At 45.5% G+C, this 19862-nt stretch overlaps 1 pseudogene; it reads right to left on the bottom strand.

Annotated features, from left to right (window-relative positions):
• Window positions 1-12662: 12662 nt before the first annotated feature.
• On the bottom strand, window positions 12663-12801 carry LOC123151393 (uncharacterized; annotated as a pseudogene).
• Between the last annotated feature and the right edge of the window lie 7061 nt (window positions 12802-19862).

The raw sequence follows: 19862 nt of genomic DNA, 5'->3' as shown, positions 1-19862 counted from the left end.
CATTCTCCTGGAGTCACCGCGATGAACTTTGCCCATGCCCTGCCCACCGGCAAAGAACATTAATAAAGGGGTTATTAAATAGTTCATATCAAGAACTAATAGTTAATAATGATTGAAATTACCTGTTGACTATCCCCTTCACGATGGTGTAGTCTTTATCTTCTTTAGTTAGTGAGTTCAGTAATTCAACTTTTCCTTCCTCAACTTTAATGTCTATCAAGACCCAATGTCAACTGCATACGCACACGTTTGCATGTCTTAATTAAGCGGGCATGTGCATAAAATTAATCAACTACCGTAAACCGTATACACTTAATTATTAACATCTAGCTAGCTAGTAAGCAAAAACAGAATTTGTAGTACAAGACAGTGTGACTCACGGGAAGTTGTAAGGAAGTAGTATATCTTCGAAGGTATTGAGGCGCTTCAAGAACTCTAGCATGATTTCCTCTACAGCAGCTTTACAATGTCCAATCTCCCATATGTCCTGATTAATGGTATTTGGGTCAATGAACCCAACGCCATAGCGTCCAGCTTTTTTCATTTCATACATCTTCATCCTGCATATAATACCACAGAAAAAGAATATACTGAGGATAATTACATATAATGATTGATCAAAATTATCACTATATAACTAGCTTGAGACTTAAATTACAGAAAGAAATCACTTACAGACAATAGCAACTGACGATAGACTTGTCGAGTGCGTCTTGATTAAATAACTGAAATAGTTCTGGATACTCAATGGCCAGAGCTTTCTCATGGTAATAATGCTCATGCTTGACATTCACCATCAGGGACTCTCGATTGGAAATCTTGGTAACGTTCATGTACCATTGATGCAATTGATACATTCTCATTGGGAGGTCCTTGACCTTGTCTGGATGGACCAAAGGTTTTCCCCGGACATATTGCCATGCTATTTCCGATTCTTTAAGCGTAGGCATGGGCTCGATTTCGAGGAGTTGTCCAACAGAGATATTGAGCATTTGAGCCTGCATTATATGATCCTCTGTTATTACCACATCGCCATGCTGGGGAACGCTAACGGTTTGCCCACAATAATATTTGGCATGCGTACTACTCCTCTCATGTGTTGTTGGCACAACAAGCGGGGGGATCGCTTGCGCCGCCTGTTCTCCCAACCGGGGAACAGTTTTCCCACATTTTTTGCCAGTTGCTTGTTGGCTTGAGCTTGAGCTCGCTTCCTTCCGTAGTCATGCTCGATGTGCCTTCCTGATTTGGCGCTCATAGTCCGAGTCAACAGGCTTGGGAGCTGGTTCTCTAGCCATACGAATGAAGTGGTCAATTACTTTCTCAGGCACTTTCTCCTTTGGCGGCGGTGCTGGTTTCGGTCCAAAATGGGCGTCCACTTGGGCTTGAACTATGGCTGTGTTTTGCTCCTTAGTCATGTCGTAAGGCCTCCGAGGAAGAGGAGCGAGGCTTGGACCATATTTATATCGCTTGCCTTCGCCTGTACTTCCTGAACTACCTCGACTCGTACCGCTACGCACCAAAGCTGCGGGATGTCTCTTCTGCGATTGCTGAGACGGCGGAGACGGCTGACGTGGAGTTGGACCAGGAGAAGTGGCCTGACGATGTGCCGGACTTGAAGCAGGAGGTGTGGCCTGACATGGTGCCGGACTTGCAACCAGAGAAGTGGCATGACGTTGTGCCGGGCTTGAAACCAGAGGAGTCAGCTCACGCATTCGGGGACTTGGAGGAGTTGGCGGACTTCGAGGAGGAGTTGTCTCATGCGTTCGTGGACTTGGAGGAGCGGGAGTCTGCTGACTCGGTGGCGGACTTCGAGGAGTCGGCAGACGACGCGGTGTCGGTGGACTTCGAAAGATTATGCAATCCTTTCTCCATAGGATGATACGATGTATGGCCTCTCCAAGTGTGTGCTCGTCTTCACCTCTAGGAATGTCAAGCGTTAGCCCCGAATATGGGTCCACCACTTCATCAACCATGACACGAGCATAGCCCTCTGGAATCGGGATGCAATGGTAGGTTGCTTCGGGGGTAACTGGAAAAGCAACGCCATCCGCCACCTTCATGGATATGTTCTTCATTTTGGAGTGTAGCTCACAGTTAGTGTTCTCTATGATGTCATCCACAGGGTATGTATCCAGCAGTGTGTCGCCCGGGGCAGAACCAACGCTGCTTCTCGGCATGGATGGGACGGTGCTATCCAATGCTGGACGATCATCCGCTTGCTGCTGCCGCTGCTGAGACCCCCTTTCCTGGCTAAGTGAGTCGATCTGCTGCTGCTGCTGCTGGAATTTGAGTGCCAGGTCCGCGTGCCTTGCTTCTAGGCCTTGAAGACGTTCTGCGTCCTGCTTCCTCTGCTCCTCCCCCAGCTTCCTCTTCTCCTCCTCCTCCATCTTCTTTCTTGCACAGGACCTGTAGTCCTCATTCCAGTCCGAAAAGCCCTCATACTAGGGAATAACACCCATGCCTCGTGTTCTTCCCGGGTGTTCAGGATTTCCCAGGGCGCGCGTAAGCTCGTCGTTCTCTCTGTTGGGCGTGAACACCCCCGCTCGAGCTTCTTCTATTGCATCAATTATCTTTTGTTTGGCTCCTTTTAGACTTGCCTTCTTCGAAACCAGGCCTGTCTTTGGGTCCAACGCCCCGCCCCCCCCCCCCTCATGTGCATAGAACCAAGTTCTGCACCTGGGGGGCCAGTGTCGGGTAACCGGAGTGACCCCTGCATCCTCCATCTCTTGCTCAGACTTATCCCACTTAGGTAATGCCACCGCGTAGCCACCTGGACCCAGCCTATGGAACTGCGTCTTTCTTGCGACATTTGCCTTGTTTTTCATCGACCGTTCCTTAGATATTTCTGAATCCTTGAAGGTCACGAAATCGTCCCAATGTTCTCTTTGCTTCTCCAGTGTTCCCTTGAAATCTGGAGTTTTCCTTTCATTAGCGAGGTAGTTGTCCCATACAGTTTTCTTGTGGGTGTTGAATGCAATTGCCATCTTCTTAAGAGCAGCGGCCTTGACTTTGTCCGCATCTGCTTTAATGAAATGATCTGGTAGGGTGAAATGTTCCATCAGAGATTTCACCAGGTCTTCTTTGGCTCTGCCATCGACCTAAGTAACACCTGGACGTTTAGTCTTTGGCTCTTTCCATTCTTGAATGGAGATCGGGAGTTTGTCCTTCACAAGAGCTCCGCACTGACGAGTCCACTTGTTCGCAATGTTCTTAGGCGTGAGGGGTCGCCACTAGGTTTGATGGATTCGATGTGGTACTTTACACCATCCTTCAACAATCTTCCCGGGCCTCGCTTTGTCTTGCTGTCTGTAGAAGCAGATTTTCTCGATCCGGAGGGCTGAAAGAAGAAAGATCGATTCGTTAATATATCTTCAATAAAAAACATGTGATGATCACCATGATGCATGCTTATATAAATATACCTCGCCGGTAGTGTTTGTTATTTGAAGATCAGCATTGTCTGTGTCATCACAAACATTGTCTGTGTCATAATCATAATCATAGTTCATGACTTCATCAGCCCGGTCGTCGAGATCGAATATCTTTTCATCACCCTCTCCGGTATTGTTAAGATATTGGGAGCCGTCATCTGCTTCATTCAGATCATCTAGCCTGTGAGGGCTGCGTATGATGTCGAACAATTCCTCTTCTCTCTCTCTGCCGGTATTGACCCATTTGCACCGAAACAAAGGGACCTTCAAATCACCTGATCCATAGTTAAGTTCCCATATGTCCTTTATGTAACCATAATATGTTTCCTTTTCCGTGTTGGTTGTTGCATCAAAGCGGACACCACTATTTTGGTTGGTGCTCTTCTTATCTTGGGCGATCGTGTAAAATGTATTCCCATTTATCTGGTACCCTTTGAAAGTCATTATATTCGAAGATGGTAACTGGGACAGCGAGTACAGGTCATTTTGAATATCGCCATCATTCAGGGCACGTTTCTGCAACCAACCGGCGAAAGTCCTTGTTTGTTCGCGTGTAATCCAGTCGTCAGACTTCTCTGGGTGTTTGGACTGTAGAAAATTCTTGTGTTCCTCCATATACGGAGCCACCAAGGCGGAATTCTGTAGAACTGTGTAGTGTGCTTCAGTGAGAGAATGCCCGTCCATACATATTATTTGATGCCCTCCTAGCGTGCCTTTTCCTTCCAGTCTGCCCTTATGCCGCGATTCAGGAACACCAATCGGCTTAAGGTCAGGAATAAAGTCAATACCAAACTCAATGACCTCCTCATTTTCATGGCCCTTCGAGATGCTTCCTTCTGGCCTAGCACGGCTATGAACATATTTCTTCAAGACTCCCATGAACCTTTCAAAGGGGAACATATTGTGTAGAAATACAGGACCGAAAATGTTAATCTCTTCGCAAAGGTGAACTAGGACGTGCGTCATGATGTTGAAGAAGGATGGTGGGAACACCAACTCGAAACTGACAAGACATTGCACCAAATCATTCTGTAACCTTGGTATGATTTCTGGATTGATTACCTTTTGAGAGATTGCATTGAGGAATGCACATAGCTTCACAATGGCCAATCGAACATTTTCCGGTAGAAGCCCCCTCAATGCAACCGGAAGGAGTTGCGGCATAATCACATGGCAGTCATGAGACTTTAGGTTCTGAAACTTTTTCTCTGCCATATTTATTATTCCCTTTATATTCGACGAGAAGCCAGACGGTACCTTCATGTTGAGCAGGCATTCGAAGAAGATTTCCTTCTCTTCTTTGGTAAGAGCGTAGCTGGCCTGACCCTGATGTATGTCGTCTTTTCTGTGCATACATTGCTGGTCCTCCCGTGCCTCTGGTGTATCTTTTGTCTTCCCATACACGCCCAAAAAGCCAAGCAGGGTCATGCAAAGATTCTTTGTCACGTGCATCACGTCGATTGCGGAGCGGACCTCTAGGTCTTTCCAATATGGAAGGTCCCAAAATATAGATTTCTTCTTCCACATGGGTGCGTGTCCGTCAGCGTCCTTCAGAACAGGTTATCCGCCAGGACCCTTTCCAAAGATTACCTTCAAATCCTTGACCATATCATGTACATCAGCACCAGTACGGTGGCGAGGCTTCATGCGGTGATCCGCCTCACCTTTGAAATGCTTGCCTTTCTTTCTTACGGGATGCCTGCTCGGAAGAAATCGACGATGTCTCAGGTACACATTGTTCTTACAACTATTCAAATATATACTGTTGGTATCATCCAAACAGTGCGTGCATCCGCGGTATCCCTTGTTTGTCTGTCCTGAAAGGTTACTGAGAGCAGGCCAATCATTGATGGTCACAAACAGCAACGCCTTTAGGTCAAATTCTTCCCCCATGTGCTCATCCCACGCACGTACACCTGTTCCATTCCAGAGTTGTAAGAGTTCTTCAACTAATGGTCTTAGGTACACATCAATGTCGTTGCCGGGTTGCTTAGGGTCTTGGATGAGCACTGGCATCATAATGAACTTCCGCTTCATGCATAACCAAGGAGGAAGGTTATACAAACATAGAGTCACAGGCCACGTGCTATGGTTGCTGCTCTGCTCCCCAAAAGGATTAATGCCATCTGCGCTTAGACCAAACCATACGTTCCTTGGGTCACCTGCAAACTCCTCCCAGTACTTTCTCTCGATTTTTCTCCACTGCGAACCGTCAGCGGGTACTCTCAACTTTCCGTCTTTTTTACGGTCTTCTGCTGCCACCGCATCGCCTTCGCATGCTCTTTGTTTTGGAACAAACGTTTCAACTGTGGTATTATAGGAGCATACCACATCACCTTGGCAGGAATCTTCTTCCTGGGGCGCTCACCCTCGACATCACCAGGGTCATCACGACTGATCTTATAACGCAATGCACCGCATACCGGGCAAGCATTCAAATCCTTGTACTCACCGCGGTAGAGGATGCAGTCATTAGGGCATGCATGTATCATTTGCACCTCTAACCCTAGAGGGCAGACAGCCTTCTTTGCTTCATACGTACTCTTGGGCAATTCGTTGTCCTTTGGAAGCATATTCTTTATCATTACCAGCAACTTTCCAAATCCCTTGTCAGATACACCATTCTCTGCCTTCCATTGCAGCAATTCAAGTGTGGTGCCCAACTTTTTTTGTCAGCTTCGCATTTCGGGTACAACAATTTCTTATGATCCTCTAACATGCGCTGCAACTTCGTCCTCTCCAGATCACTTGCGCAGTTTCTCTTTGCATCGGCAATGGCCCGACCTAGATCATCAGCGGGCTCATCTGATGCCTCTTCTTCAGCTTCTTTCTGCATTGCCGGCTCAGCTTCTTCCCCCATTGTTGTATCATCGTATTCAGGGAACCCATGGCCAGGATAGCCGTCGTCATCCTCTTCTTCTTTATTGTCTTCCATCATAACCCCTATTTCTCCATGCTTGGTCCAAACATTATAGTGGGGCATGAAACCGGACTCAAATAGGTGGACGTGAATGGTTCGTGACGTAGAGTAACTGTGACCATTCTTACAGCCAGCACATGGACAAGGCATAAAACCATCCGCCCGCTTGTTTGCCTCAGCGGCAAGCAGAAAAGTATGCACGCCATTAATGAACTCGGGAGAGCATCTGTCATCATACATCCATTGTCGGCTCATCTTCATTACACAACACCGAATAGACCAAATTAATACAAGTTCATACATAAAGTTCATATACAACACTTAATTAAATGCAACATACAAATAACTCTCTAGCTAAAGAATTTAAATGCAACAACAAATGCGATGAAGATCGCAATTAAGGTAACAATTGATCCAACAGCATAATGATACCAAGCCACACTATCAATGGCATATTTTCTAATCTTTCTAATCTTCAACCTCATTTTCTCCATCTTGATCTTGTGATCATCGACGACATCGGCAACATGCAACTCTAATTCCATCTTCTCCCCCTCAATTCTTTTCAATTTTTCTTTCAAATACTCGTTTTCTCTTTCAACTAAATTTAACCTCTCGACAATAGGGTCGGTTGGAATTTCCGGTTCACATACCTCCTAGATAAAAATATCTATGTCAACTTGATGGGCATAATTTGTCATAAACACGAAATGCAACAACTAGTTTTAAAAGAGAATATACCACATCCGAATCATAACAAGGACGAGGGCCGACGGGGACGGATATCAAAACCATGGCACTATGTATAACAAACAACGTATGGGTAAGATAATTATACGAGTAACTATATATCCAAATCACATAAACATCAATTTGGTAATGTAAAACATTCATGAACAAGAGCCTCACCAGAAGGTGGTGCCGGCGACGGGACGGTGCGGGCGATTGACGGTGGTTACGACGGAGATTTAGAAGGCACTAAGTAAACGACACCTACATATGCAAACTAAGTGTTATTTTTGTGCTCAAATTGCATATAAATCAAATACTAGAAAATATAATTATTCCTCCCAAATTAATCACTATACAAAGCATTGCAAGAGCTAATCTAGCAATGAGAGTTGAAAGGACAAAGTTGCTAACCTTTGTGATCATTTGAATGGATGGGGGCCTTCAAATCTTGACAAATTTTGGGCAAAATTTGTGAGGAGCTCGAGGAGAGAGGGGGAAGAACAGAGGATGTGAGGGGAAAGGGGAAGAACAGAGTGGCTCGGGGGGATGAAGGGTTTATGTATGTCGACCTTTAGTACCGGTTCGTGCCACGAACCGGTACTAAAGGTGTTGGACGGGCCCCAGACTGACAACACCCTGCCACCACCCTCTTTAGTACCAGTTCGTGGCACGAACTGGTACTATAGGTTCGCCATGAACCGGTACTAATGAGAACGGCCGGCTAGCTGTTGGAACCGGCACTAATGGACACATTAGTGCCGGCTCAAAACCCAACCGGCACTAATGTGTCTCATATTAGGTCCTTTTTCTACTAGTGCGACGACCTGCCCCTGCTCCTTAGGTTGTAGGCCACCACGCGTGGGTTATGTCCCAAGACAACGTCCCCGCCGTCGTCACCCGCCACGAGCAACGGCCTCTCCACGGGCCACCGCACGTCGACACGGTGCCGGCGCTCCCACGTCCCCTCGGTAGCCGCACCGTCGTCGTAGCCCTCGAGAACCCAAAGGTCCACGAACAGGTGGCCCGGCTCAGATGCCATGAGCGACCCGTCTGCGACGAGCAGCTGCGAGTGCCCCTTGCGGGTCATGGGCGGAGGCGGAAGCTGGCGGAACATCTCGACCGCCGTGTCGAACGCCACCATCTGGTCGGTGAGCCCGGCCTCCATGTGCTCCAGCCAGTGCAGGTGCGTGCGAAGCACCACCGGCGGCTTAAGGTTCTTGAAGCTTTGGATCCTTGCAAGGGTTGCCTGGTCAGCGGCCATGATGGTCTGCTGCTCTATGTGTGTGGCCTTCATGCTCAGCCGCCGCGGTTCGTTGGCGCCGGCCGTGAAGACACAGTAGTATGGCACCCGGCCTGTCAACCCGTACGAGATGTGACACAGGAGTTGGTACTGTAAAATAGGTTGGAAAGCGTTGAACCCTTTGTCTCGGGCCGCATTGATATATATATGGCAACAGCCTTGGTGTACAAGTTGTTGATCAAGAGATCGAGAGAGAAAGTTGTTATAGGAGATACGGGAGAAAGAAGAGATAGAGAAGGACTACGAGTTAAACAGGAGACCTATCTTTATACAGTTGTAATTCTAACACTCCCCCTCAATCTAAACCTCATGTAGCTTTACCAAGGTTGAGATTGTATGAACTTCTCCAATCCTCGCATAGTGAGAGGTTTTGTAAACCCATCCGCAAGTTGATCTCATGTAGGAATAAACTTGATCTCAAGCAACTTCCGAGCTACTCTTTCTCTGACGAAGTGAAAATCAACTTCAATGTGTTTTGTTCGTGCATGGAAAACAGGATTGGCTGAGAGATAAGTTGCACCAATGTTATCACACCATAATCTCGCAGCCTGAGGAGCCTTGATTCCAAGCTCATAGAGTAGTGTCTGTATCCACATTACTTCAGCCGTAGCATTTTCCAAGGCTTTATATTTGGCCTTTGTACTCGATCTCGAAACAGTGGCCTGTTTTCTTGCGCTCCACGACACAAGATTTGTTCCTAGAAATACAGCAAAACCACATGTAGACCTTCTATCACCAGCACATCCTGCCCAGTCTGCATCTGAATATGCGGTTACAAGCAGAGAGGAAGACTTGGTAATTTGCAATCCAAGGCCCTCTGAATATTTAAGATATCTTAAAATTCTCTTAGTTGCAGTCCAGTAGTAGTTCTAGGTGCATGTAAGTATTGGCATACCTTGTTCACTGAATAGGAGATATGAGGGCGAGTAAGAGTTAAATACTGTAAGGCACCTACAACACTCATATAATTTTTTGCATCCTCTCGTGCAAGAACTTCTCCACTTTCAACTGTGAGGCTTTCTGAGGTAGAGATCAGTGTACTGACTGGTTTGCACTTCTCCAATCCAACTCTTCTGAGAATATCAGTTGTGTATTTCTCTTGTGAGAGGAGTATGCCATCTTTGATTTTCTGTACCTCTATTCCAAGAAAATAGTGAAGATCACCCAAATCTTTAAGGGCAAACTCTAATTTCAAATCCTTAAGCAAACATGTAGTGGCTTCTGAACTCGAGCTAGCAACAATTATATCATCAACATAAACAAGCACAAAAATAGTAACATTGCCTTTGTTAAAGAAGAACAATGGGGTATCTGCCTTGGAGGGTATGAACCCAAGGTGTTGCAATTGCATGCTCAATCTGAAATACCAAGCTCTTGGTGCCTGTTTCAAACCATATAATGCTTTGTCCAATTTACAAACATAATGTGGCATGATGTGATCATCATAACCTGGTGGTTGCCTCATGAACACTTCTTCCTCAAGAACACCACGAAGAAACGCGTTCTGAACATCTAGCTGTCTTAAGCTCCAACCTCTGGAAATAGCAATAGACAAAACAAGTCGAATAGTAGCAGACTTAACAACGGGACTAAAGGTATCTTCATAGTCAATTCCAAACCTCTGTTTAAAACCTTTTGCAACTAATCTAGCCTTATATCTGTCTATGCTTCCATCAGACTTTCTTTTTATCTTGTACACCCATTTACAATCAATAATATTGTCTCCATGTTTTGGTGCTACCAGGTGCCAAGTCTTATTTTTCATAAGTGCATCATATTCATTATCCATAGCTTCCTTCCAATCCTTGTTAGCAAGGGCATCATGCAAATGAATTGGTTCTCCGGTGGTGGTAAGAAAGGCACGTTTAGTTTTGTCATACCTTATAGTACCATCATTGTACTGTTTTTCTTTGACAATACCTGACCAGGACCTTGTTTGCCGAAGAAAAATTGTAGAAGACACAGGAGCAGTTGTTGTGGATGGTGGTACACGCGATCCTGGTAGATCTGTATTGACCACAGAAGATCCAGCCGGTTCTCTATCCAAGGCAGGGAGCAAATCTGTCGGCTCCTGATCCGAGGCGGGATCTGGCGCCCGGCCAGTTGGGAACCCATGCGCGCAGCCACGGCTGGCCACTGTGGGGCCAGACACGCGCTCATGGTCAGCCGCTGAGGAGGCCCGCGGTGACGCGGCGACACGGGATTTGCCCCTTCCCACACATGGGTTGGCGGGTGGCTCAACGTGCGGAGACGTGGCGCGAGGCGATGCGTCAGGACCAGTGGGCTCCACCCTGGCTGCACGGTCGGCCACCTACCCACGTGAGTCCAGGCCCACGAGCCGATCATCCTGGGATCGCGCGCTGACAGCAGCAGGCTGAGCGTGTGGATCCGCCTGGGATGGCGTGTCATTAGCCAAATCTGCATTGTGTTCCGCGCCTACCTTGTTTGTTTCCTCACACATGAAATCACAGTTTGGATTAGTAGAAATTGCAACAGAACCAGAATTTTCTGTGGATTTTTGCACATGATCAAGTTCAGTTAATTCTCCCTCATGATCAGGCGGTGCATCGGAATCAGATAAAAGTGCAATTTCAGCACGAAGTAAAGCTCCCGCATTAGGATGAATGTGGCAAAAGGAAAAAGTGTCTCATCAAAAACAACATCACGAGAAATATAGAAGCGTCCGGTGGAAACTTCAAGACACTTATACCCTTTATGAAGATTGCTATAACCTAGGAAAACACACTGAGTAGATCGAAACTCAAGCTTATGATGGTTGTATGGACGCAAATTGGGGTAGCAAGCACACCCAAAAATTCTAAGATAGTTGTAATCAGGTTTTTGATGGTACAAGCGCTCTAAAGGAGTAGAGTTGCCAATGACTTTGCTAGGAAGCCTATTGATAAGATAGGTGGCGGCAATGAACGCTTCATCCCAATATTTGAGAGGCATGGAAGCATGAGCTAGAAGGGAGAGGCCAACTTCGACTATGTGGCGATGTTTGCGCTCAGCAGAGCCATTCTGTTGATGTGCGTGAGGACATAACACATGATGAGCAATGCCAATGCTCCGGAAGAAGGAGTTGAGTTTCTCATACTCCCCTCCCCGGTCACTTTGGATTGACAGAATTTTTCTATCAAATTGTCTTTCAACAAGTTTCTGGAATTCTTGAAAGATAGAAAAAACTTCAGATTTATACTTGAGTAAATAAATCCAAGTAAACTTGTTGTAGTCATCAATAAAACTCACATAATATTTTTTTCTTCCAAAAGAATCTCGGGCATGGCCCCATACATCACTAAATATAAGTTCTAAAGGAGCATGAGGAACACTATAAGACTTGGGATACGGAAGTTGGTGACTCTTTGCACATTGACAAGCTTCACAAATAGACTCACTAATGGAACTTTGTGACAAAGGGAGTTTGTCTTTATTAACTACTTGTTTCACTATGACTGAAGATGGATGTCCTTATCATTGATGCCACCTTTCCAAAGAGGGTTTGATGACGGAGTAGACTTGACGACACCGGCGACTAAGTGCTCTGGATGTGATGGGGTAGAGACCCCCAATGCATCTACCGTGATGGAGAAGTTCCCTCATTGCTCGATCCTTGATGAAAAAATAACGAGGGTGAGTTTCAAAGAAAACATTATTATCGGTGGCTATACGAGACATGGACGCAAGATTTTTATCAGCTTGTGGGACATGAAGGACATACTTAAGAATGAGATCACGTTTTAGGTTAGGGGAATTAATTGAAGCTTGACCGATGTGGAAAATGTCCATACCTCCTCCACTTGCAGTATGGATCTGATCAGCGCCATGGTACCTTTCGCGAAGAGCAAGTTGCTCTAGTTCATTGATGACATGATCGGTGGCACCAGAGTCAATGTACCAGACGCCTTCTCCTGCTTGTTCACGCATGGCAGCAGCAACATGGCGAGCGTCAGGGACAAAATTCTCATCGTAGCGGTGCCAGCAATCCATGACCTCATGGCCGGATTTCTTGCAGAGCTGGCATCGGGGACGAGGACGCGGAGCGGTAGGACGACGGCTATTGTTGGAGTTGAAGCCGATGCCGCTGTTGTTGGAGTTGTTGTAGCCGCTGTTGTTGTAGCCCCCCCACTAGAGCGAGCGCCGTCACCCTGACGAGCGCCGTGTCCATGGCCGCTGCCACGGTTCTGCCCCTGGTGACCGCGCCCACGGCCGCGACCACAAGCAGCAGAGTTGGCCGAGGACTGCCGTAGGTCGCCGCCATGAAGAAGAGTGAGGTGCACGTCGAAGCTCAGTAGCTGGTTGTACAGCTCCTGGACGGTGATGGGTTCCACACGAGCAGCGAGTGCGGAAACGACCGGATTGTACTCCATGTCCAAGCCATCGAGGATCTTGGAGATGATTTCCTGATCGGAGAGGGCCGCGGCAGTGCACGCGACTTCATCGGTGAGACTTTTGATCCTGCCAAGATATTCAGCCATAGTCATGTTACCTTTTCTTAGGTTAGTGAGCTCAATGCGGGTGTTGATGGCTTGGGCTTGGCTCTGGGCGGAAAACATGGCATGGATGGCGCTCCAGACTTCGGCCGGCGTCTGCAACGTCGCAACCTGTGCGAGGATATTGCGGGAGAGAGATCCCATCAGATACCCTTGTAGTTGTTGCTGTTGTGCGTACCAGAGGGATCGGGCATAGTTGAAGATCTATTCCTCCTTGCCGTCCTTGGTAACGGTGAGGGTGGCCGGCAATGGCGGGCTCGTCCCGTCGAGGTGGTGTTCCATCCGAGCGCCTTTAATCTGAGGCAGCACAATGGCCTTCCATAAGAGGAAGTTTCCCCTCATGAGCTTATCCTGTGGTGGCGATCCAAGAGACCCCGCGGTGGTGCTGGATGTGGATGGTGCAAAGGCGGAGGACGAGCTGGTTGTGAGCGTGCCCGACGTGCCGGACAGCGATGCGGCAGCGGTGGTGGCCATGATCTCGGTCGAGGACGCTTGATGCGCTTTACGAGAGATAGCTAGATGCGATCTTTGATTTATGAGGAAGAGGCTCTGATACCATGTAAAATAGGTTGGAAAGGGTTGAACCCTTTGTCTCGGGCCGCATTGATATATATATATATATATGGCAACAACCTTGGCATACAAGTTGTCGATCAAGAGATCCAGAGAGAAAGTTGTTACAGGAGATACGGGAGAGAAGAAGAGATAGAGGAGGACTACAAGTTAAACAGGAGACCTATCTCTATACAGTTGTAATTCTAACAGGTACTCGCCGGAGGGCACGTGGAAGTAGAAGCCGGACTCCGATTGTACTCGCTGCTTGGCCTCGGCGTCCAGGCTGAGCCGCGGCAGGTCGCTCCATTGGCGGGTTGCAGGGTTATAGATGAGGTATTGTTGTCTATTTTGCCGTAGTAGGAGGAGGCCGTCGCACGAGGCCAGCAGGGAGCAGTACTGTTGTACCCGTCGTCAAGGCTCGCCGGGAAGCGCGCGACAAGCCACCGGGCGGAGGCGGCCACAGCGTCCAGCTCTACATCGAAGGCGGGGCGACCATCGGGCCGAACCACCTTCGTTCTGGTGTAGAGGAGAACCTCGAGCAGGCGACGGCGCGCGGGCGAGGTGCGGAACTGCTGTCCGTCGATAATCCGGAGCCACTCCTTGGAGACGGCGCGGAAGCGGAGGACGGACTTGGCCGGCAGGCGGGCGAGGACCTCGGCGACCAGACCCTCGTCGAGGTTCACCTCGACGCACGTGCTCAGGCACATCTTCTTCTTTGGTTGTTCCATTGAAAACTGAAATTGAAATCGATGAGGGTTGGGAGGAAGATATACTGCCATGGTCGTTCACGAGATCGACACGGACTGCTCAGTGTACATGTTAGCGGACACGGGCACGTGGAAAATTCCGATCTCTTCTCCCGACGGGCCGCGTACCAAGCCCAATGAGGGTGGCCCATGGCCCATCGCTGAGCCAAACGCGGGAAGTGTGTCATGCCATGCTAAACCTGGCAGGCCCTATTTGACGTTCATCAGCGTCAAAAAGTTCTGCTTTCGCTGAGGCGAGCTGCCGGTTGTGCCGATTCATATATGGGGTTCGCGGTTCTTCGTTCGCTACAGCTTCCTTCCCTGTTTCCTGCGAGTTTTTTTCAATTTTCTTTTGTGGTTTTTTGCTTCCGGTTTTCAGTGGTTTTGTTCTGATTTTTTGGATTTAGTTCCTTTTTTATTTATGTTTTTTTATTTTTCGTTTCTTTTCTTTTCTTTTTTTATTTCTTCTTCTCTTTTTTGTGTGTTATACAAAACGTTCATCTTCTATTACAAAAATGTTCATCGTATGTTAAGAAAATATTTCACTGTACATTATGAAAAAGTTCACTATCATTATGAAAATATTCAGCATGTATTGCAAAAATGTTCATCGTACATTTAACAAAATTTTCACCATATATTATTAAAATGTTCATCGTATTTGAAAAGATGTTCATTATGTACTTGAAAAATGTTCAGTGTATATCACAAAATGTTCAATGCATATTTAGAAAAGTCAGTGTATATCACAAAAATGTTCAATGTTTATTTAAAAATTGTTCATCATATAATAAAATGATGTTCAATGGTTGGTTTTTTTAGTTATTATCTGCCGCTGCGCTTAGTTCTTAAACAAACTCGCACCGTACTAATCACTAACAGTCATTAGCTCAATTGGTGAAGAAGACGTCCTCTGCACTTTTGGTTGTGAGTTCGATTCCTCAACGGAACATGTTTTTTTGCTATTTTAAGTGCAGCTTACAGTAAGCCATCGAATGGGCCGGCCCAATTCCATGCACGCCCTGCGCGAAAGCTCCTCCTGTTGACGCTCGCGGGCGTCAGACCTGGAATTTCCTATTTGCCGCTCTGTGCGTCAATCTGTCCCTGTTCCACACAGAGAGCTACGACCAGCGAACTAGATGGGCCAGCCCATTCACGAGATCTAGAACGCGCTATAGTTTCCGGTTTAGGGAACCTGCTAGAAGGTTCCTGGTCGGTTTTATGGAGAACCTGAACCGGTTTTCTGTGTTTTTCGTTTTTTTTGCGGTTTTCTTTTTTCTGTTTTTCCTTTTTCTTATTTTCTGTTTCATTTTCCTTTTTCCTTTTTAGTATTTATCTTTATCTTCCTTTTTTTCTTTTCTATTGTAATTACTTTTCTACTTGCTTTTTTATTTCTATATTTACTTTTAAGAATTTCAAAATGTGTTCGAAGTTTCAAAAATTGTTCCACTTTTTAATTTTGTTCAAAACTTCCAAAACAATTCGTCACTTCTAAAAAATGTTCGCATATTATAAAAATTGTTCATATTTCCAAAAATGTTCATAAGTTCAAACAAGTTCCTATTTCAAAATTTGTTCACAAATTCAAAATTGATCTTAATTTTTTAAAAATTCACATATTTAAAAGTTCCTTTTCTACTCCTTTTTTCTAATTTTAAATTCGTGGTTTTTAAAAAATGTTTTTAAAATGTTTGAGAAATAAAAACAAGTTTTTAAAAATGTGTTCACAAATTTGTAAAGTTCGAATTTAAAAATTAAAATAACTTTCGAATTGTCGAAAACTTGTAGTTCAGTTGCGGCTTATAGTTCATATGCGCCGGGCTGCAATTTTATTTACAAATTCCTTGGTGTTACACTGTTTAAATTTTGGGGAAATTGTTGAATGTTTTCGTTTTGCCTCTGTTGTTTGTTTATTTAAATGCCGCTTTTGTGCATACCTAGCACATGAGTTGTTGGTCGGGACGGCTAGCTCAACGCGCGCATTGCCTTGAAGTCTCGTGTTCGAAACCCAGCTCTAGCGAACCATTTTTTGCGCTTTTCCACCTTCGCAAAGGCGCCACTGCAAAATGGGCCGGCCCAGTTCAGCCGCGCCCTGTGCAAAAGGTCGACTCTCTGCCGCAGAGAGCGTCCTATAGGACCTCCCGTCAGACCTCGAGAGCTCCTCCTTGCCTTAAGCGCCAATTCGCACAGCTGGCGCCTGCACGGATGTGAACTGGGCCGGCCCAGAAACGCAGCGAGGCACAGCTAGGTCGTTAAAACGCAAAAAACTAGTTGATGCCCCACGCGTTGCTGCGGGATACTATAGCTTATTTGATGTGTGAATTCTGGTCGGAGGGTTGGTTCACATTACATGACTCAACAGAAAAGAAGAAACCCCCAAGTGACATTGTTAAATTCCAGTCGGTCATTCCATCATCAATACAATGTAGTGCAAACAAATAAAATAATATAAATGGGACCAAAAGGAAGAAAAACCAAAGTGTCTCCTATCCAAGTTTCTTGTATTGATGTAAAAAAAGGGAGGATGGAAGCAATGTAAATAAGCATCATCAATTTTAGTTAACATTTCAGCCAGTAGTGCGCACCTTCAAGGTTTGCAAATAAAATGATTCAATCATGCACACCAGACGGAAAAACATAATAGAACAAAAGCTCAAAATTACTTTTCAAATGCGCAAGTATAAAGAGGTGTGTGAAAGCATAAACAATATTTACTGGAAAGTATTTTAGGAAAATTCAATTGTTAGGAAAATAGAAGGATGAAACTCAAAGGCCTGGCTTTTATGTCACGGAAGGACCCAAATGTCGGTTCAACTGTCTGCGGTGGGCCAATTGCAAACTTAGTGAGGCACCCTTTTCGAGAGCACCGATATTGTAGCCTTTCACCACCATGCTAGAAGCACTTCCTTGAAAATACTAAAAAGTAGAACGTGTGATAAATACTACTGACCTGAAAGATAATGAAGAAATGTACCGAACATCTCGTGTTTGTCAGTGTAGCAAATAGCATGTATGTTTCAAAATGATACTATAACATAGATACAGGCCTACAGCTGAAGGGCACGCATTTTTTATGTTGGGGATTACAATACTATCAATTCGTCATGTGCTATATGATTTCTCATATGCATTGCACTAACCCTATGGGTGCATCTGTCATTCAAAAAAAATTGTGCAAGAACAGCTCAATTGTACAATGCACATGAACTGTTATATTCCTTGAAAAGGGGTAAAAATAGCACTCTAGGATTGCATAACCTGAATAAAAAATTATGAACATAATCTGAAAGATATATAAAAAACACATGGAAGAAAATTTGCATGTAGTCTCTGTATCATATAAAGAGTACAAGAAGAACGTGAAGCTCATACTTCAAATGTATACACACAACTATAAGTAATTCATCCGGCGGGTTGAAAGGAATTTTTTTACAGTTAATAGAGGCAAAGAAAGAAAGCCTGTTAGACAACTTCAAAAAATGGAATGGTTGCCAATCCAGAAAGCAATCAGCTCAACTATTTAGCTACATACCACCAAATTTCCACAAAGTAAACAATGAAAATGTCGGTACAATCAAGTGTCAGGTTCAAACGAAAATGTGGAAACTATACCTGCCTCGTAGTTAAATATTCGGTAACATTTATGGTCTTCATCATTGTCCGGTTTTCACCAGTTTCCAGTAGTGTTGAAGGAACATGACCTGAAAATTAATAAATTATACTCCATGGAGAAAACGTACAGGCATTAGAAGAAAAGTCAGTATATTCAGAAAGGCATTTTTCACATATTTTGATGAGATGATACAGAGCGCAGAGATCCTCACATTGCATCGGAGCAGAAGTAGCCCAAAGGAACCAAAAAGGCCACCAGGTTTCCACTCTGATCTGCTCTCTTGGCAAAGTTGCAGTTCAGGTGTTCAGTATACTCTAAAAAAAGGTTGCAGTTAAGCAGCTCATGTTCTCTCGGCCAGAGAGTGAGAGCCGGACCTGTAACCACATCTTTGAACGTGAAAGAAGTTAAAACAGAGAATATACGTACACCTCACCTATTTACCAGATCCTTGGAACTCAGAAGGTTCAGAGGAGGGAACATTGGCACAGTGCTGTGGAAGAAGCAGGCCAGATCAGACAGATTAGAAGAAAATTTAGAGGAACTAATCTAAGAAAAAAAATGTACAACTACAACTCTCTGGGTCAACAAAGATGAAGCGCCCGAGCGGCCGGCGGCACCTTGGTCCAGTCGCCCAGCAGGACGTGGTTGTAAACGTCGGGGAGCCGCTTGATGCACCAGAGGTCCACAGCGCCGAGACGCGCCCAGTGCATCACGCCGGCGCGGACAAGCTCGAGAGCGGCGACCTCCGTTGCCATAACCCCGCAGCCGCTCCATCGGACCATGTTGTCCGCGTGCCGGAACAGCTCGCGCACCAGCCACGGCGGCCCAGACCGTGGAGGAAATAAAACCCGCACGACGCGGAGAGGTTCGGGATGGAGGGCATCCGGAGCAACGGCGGTGCTTGCCATCGCCGCCGACGTAGCCGGCGGTTCTACCCCCGACGGAGGCTGGGTCCTGCCGCGTGGGGTTTCTGTCGTTTGGGAAGAGAGACAGAGATGGGGAATATGAGTCGCACGAAGTACGTTTTGATTGGTGGATGGTTCGCTTCTGCTTCCGCTTCCGTAGTAACGTGGCCGAGAAAGGAATTGTCGACGGGAGGGATGTGGTCGTGTGGAGCACAGGGATCAACTCTTGAGCTGATCTGAGCCATCTGTGATGAATAAAACGACCGAAAAAAATTAGGATAATGCGGACGCACGAAAACGCCGGAAAATCAAGTAGTGGTGCTCCTATTTACGTATAGTAGATTCGGATGAATAGAGCACTAACTATTTGTTTAAATTAATTTAAAACAAAAATGATGACATGGATGCATTATGCATGTCGATTGGTTGGGGTTTGGATCTGAACGCTGACGTGGCATGCATGATGATGTGGACAGTTCGCATGTAGAGAGAATTGGTAGAAGTGGGGAGCAACTTCTTAAGAACTAGAAGTTGCAACATTTTTCAATAGAATTTAGCTACATGGAACATTAATATTTAGATTAATTATATGAGAACCAAAACTGAATGAATATAAAATATTTAATGAATATAAGTAAAATTTTCCCGTGCATTGTTGCATGTAGATGTTGTACTTTACCCATGCATGATTGCACATTAAGATGACATAGTTGCATGTTGAGAAAAATATAAAAATGATAAGTCGATAGCATGTAATAGACAAAGGCAGAAATTAATATAGACTGTTTAGCACGTGAACAGCTAGACTGGTTGAGATTTGCAGATGTAGAAAAGGGTAATATTGAAAAGTTCTGGTCAAATCTGGCAGTCTGTTACCAGTGTGGCACAAACTTATTTGTGCACATTGCCCTGTTTGGTCCACATAGATAATTAAACAATCTAGGCGACATAATTATTTCGTAATTGGTCTTGCAATAATACTACCCAATCAGATACACAAATTAAATAAAATTGGATGCATGTACTTTTGTTTTTGGTATAACCATCTCACTCAAGTAAAATTGGATATATATACCAAGCTTCTCCTTAGGCAGGCCGCATGCCATCGAATAGGTATAGTGCAACAACATTAGGAGGCTGATCCATGGAAACTGTACTGATTCGATA

This window comes from Triticum aestivum, chromosome 1B, assembly GCF_018294505.1.
Source record: "Triticum aestivum cultivar Chinese Spring chromosome 1B, IWGSC CS RefSeq v2.1, whole genome shotgun sequence".
Lineage (NCBI taxonomy): Eukaryota > Viridiplantae > Streptophyta > Magnoliopsida > Poales > Poaceae > Triticum > Triticum aestivum.
The sequence above is the reverse complement of the archived record's forward strand: the minus strand, read 5'-3'. Positions and strand labels throughout refer to the sequence as shown.